This window comes from Tenebrio molitor, chromosome 5 (assembly GCF_963966145.1).
Source record: "Tenebrio molitor chromosome 5, icTenMoli1.1, whole genome shotgun sequence".
Classification (NCBI taxonomy): Eukaryota; Metazoa; Arthropoda; class Insecta; order Coleoptera; family Tenebrionidae; genus Tenebrio; species Tenebrio molitor.
Genome location: NC_091050.1, coordinates 25,569,081 through 25,572,371, shown reverse-complemented (window position 1 = coordinate 25,572,371; position 3,291 = coordinate 25,569,081). Strand labels below are relative to the sequence as shown.

Genomic DNA, 3,291 nt, shown 5'->3' with positions numbered 1-3,291 from the left:
ATAGTGCAGTGCTTATCAACATAATTACCGGCGTCTCGCCTCCGCATTTTGACTTTGTTGTGTATTATGTTCTGTGTCAATGTTAAGGAACTTCCTCACGATGTGACATGAGTATAATAGTATACCTTTTTGAATTTCAACTACCAATGTGTTATCTAAATCCAGAATTTTTAAATTTTTAAAAAGAGATTGCGGTACTATTCCCGTTGCTGAAATTACAAGTGGTAAAATCGAATTTTTTTTTAAACACCAAAGATTTCTCATAGCAACGGAGAGCTCTAAATATTTATTAATTTTTGTGTTATATGTCTGTGTTATATTATTATTATTATTATTATTATTGTTGACGGCTAACAGGCTTGACGCCCAATTAGAAGCCCTGCCAAAAAGAAAATGATACACAAAACACAATCACAACACAACAACCATTACACAGAGAGCATCCCAACACCCAGGCTACAACTACCGAGCACTCATCTGAGTAGGATCGCCCTAATTCACGAGGAGATGGAGAAGAATTTTTTGATTTGCGAAATGCTGCAACAAAAAATATCGATGTGGGCCTCGACACTCTGGTAATTTCGCAGCATTCGAGTGACGGGTGACTTGAGCCCGATGTCAGTGTGGCGCTGACCGATGTAGAAAACACTCCTTACCCTAGATCCCGACCGGCTAACCCTCAAGCTGATCCTCTCCAGAACGTGAGGACATTCCTGCAGCCCTCTGAACAATTTGAACAAAAAGATCACCGAATGCTCCATGCGTCTATCAAGCAGAGACTGCAGACCAACCTCACCGAGCAGAAGACCTTATGGACACCCACGGGGCGGATATGCACCATTCAACATGAAGACTACATTCTTCAGGAATCTGCGTTGCACTCGCTCCAGAAGAGAAGAGTGAACATCATATATCGGTGACCACACAAGGGAAGCATACTCGAGCCGCGATCTCACATAGGTGATGTACAGAAGCTTCAGGGTCGCGACATCAGAGAATTCCCTGCCAGCACGCAAAACAAAACCCAGTGCCCTGAAGGCAGTCCCCGCAATGGTCCGAATGTGTTCGCCGAAGGATAGTTTGGAATCGAAGATGACACCCAGATCTCTAATAGACTCACGTCTTGTAAGAATGGAGCCGTTGATTTTATAGTCAAATAAGAGAGGCTTGGTCTTCCTTGTGAATGAGACTATGCTACACTTAAGATGGTTGAGAACAAGGTTATTTAACTTACACCTTCTAGAGATCTTCTCAATACAGCCCTGAAGTCGAAGAGCATCATCAATCGAGTCTATCCTAAGGTAAATCTTCATGTCATCGGCAAACAAGAGGTGCGGTACGTCGAGATCGTCCACCAGATCGTTTATGAAGATATTAAAAAACAGCGGACCCAAAACAGAACCCTGCGGAACGCCAGACTCCTGCTTAAAGGGCTTAGACGCATACCCATTCACTCCCACGTACATAAATCGATCGCTTAAATAAGACCTTATTAGCTCCACAAGATTATCCGAAAAACCGAATGACTCCAATTTGATCAACAAAAGACCATGATCAATCCTGTCGAAGGCCTTCGAGAGATCCGTGTAAACTACATCCACTTGGGAATGGTTATCTAACGCATCAGATAGATACTGACTGATCGACGCCAAGTTCGTCTCGGTGGACCGACACTTTGTGAAGCCATGCTGATTCGGAGATAGCTTGTGGGAGACATAATGGAGTGAGGAATTATACAGGACATATTCAAAGACCTTTACAAAGTTACTGATTAAGGCAATAGGCCTGTAGTTGGTAATCTCCGATCTGTCATCCTTTTTGTGAATGGGGCGCACGGCCGAAGTCTTCCATCTCATAGCATAACAACTAGTATTTAATATTAGGTTGAATAGGAAACACAAAGGATCGGCGAAGACCGCCGCACAATCCCTTATCACAAGGCTTGGTATCTCATCAGGTCCACTAGTCATGTTAGGTTTAAGGCATTTTATGGCTTTAAGTACATCATCGTCTGAAACTCTCGTCAGAGTAAGATTATCATACGGAAGAGAAGCAGATGGGAGAGTGCTGGCGGCATCCCTCGTAAAAGATTTTGAGAAATGATCAGCAAAGCTGTCAACTATGATTTGAGGATCCGTTATAGTAGCATTGTTAAAAACCATGGAAGCAGGAATAGAGCTGGAGTTATTCTTGGAATTCAGGAATGACCAGAATTTCTTTGGATCTATTTTGATGTCATTGTTAACTCGTCTGACATATTCTCTGTACACAGCGGCAACATCCGCCTTAAAGCACCGCCTTAAGGATTTAAAAGTTTCAAAGTCGTAGACAGATTCGGTTGTCTTATAACGTCTCCATGCCCTATTCTTCTTTTTCAACAGAGTAATCAAGTTCTTGTTGAACCATACCGGATAACTTCCAGAACACCTACTCCTCAACGGCACATGACAGCGAAACACCTCATTCAACACTGAATAAAAATCGGACACAGCACACTCAACAGTTGCACAAGCAGAGAGAAACGACCAATTCACACCGTTCAAAGCATCGTAGAGAGCAACAAAGTTACATTTCCTAAAATTGAACGAACTGCTTCGACCGATTGGAAATCTCTTGAACACATCACCTATGGTGACGCCTACCTCAAGAAATGGATGATGATCGTCGACTCCAACCAACGGATCACCTGAGTCGATCACGGAACAACTTAGACACCGATTGACAAACACCAGATCCAAGAGCCTATTGTTAGAGTTTCGAACATTATTGCATTGTTTCAAGTCGTAAAAACAAATCAAATTGTTAAGCAGTTGACAAGAGGTAGAAGCTTTGGAATGACCACATACTCCGTTGACGTAATCCGGAACATTAAAATCTCCCACAATTAATAGATTGCTGTCATATAAGAAATGCAAAGACATCAGAAGATCACAGAAGACCTTGTACGTAAGATCATGAGAGTTCGGGGGAATGTAAAGCACCAGGACGTACACAGCACGATAATTAAAATTAATCTTGACTAGCAAAAGATCGATTCTGGACATAACATCACAGACCACTTCGCACCTCTCAGCATTAAATTCATTCCGGACTGCCAGCAACACTCCACCACCCCGCCTAGGCCCTTCCGGAACAGTAGTGCGATCATGTCTAAAGACTGTGAAGGTTGACAAATCAAACAATTCACTATCGCTGATGCCCTCATGGAGCCATGTTTCGGTAAGAGCTATGATGTTATAATGCGAAGCAGCAATCGTAGAGAGATAAAAATTGTGAGTTTTGGTTCCCAGC

At 42.6% G+C, this 3,291-nt stretch overlaps 1 long non-coding RNA gene across 1 annotated transcript; it reads right to left on the bottom strand.

Moving 5' to 3' along the window:
- Positions 1-656: 656 nt before the first annotated feature.
- LOC138131259 (uncharacterized) lies at positions 657-2,662 on the bottom strand. The gene is made up of 2 exons (XR_011159748.1): positions 1,235-2,662; positions 657-1,189 (listed from the first exon to the last, which is right to left on the bottom strand). It is a non-coding gene; the product is annotated as an uncharacterized lncRNA (long non-coding RNA).
- Positions 2,663-3,291: the final 629 nt, after the last annotated feature.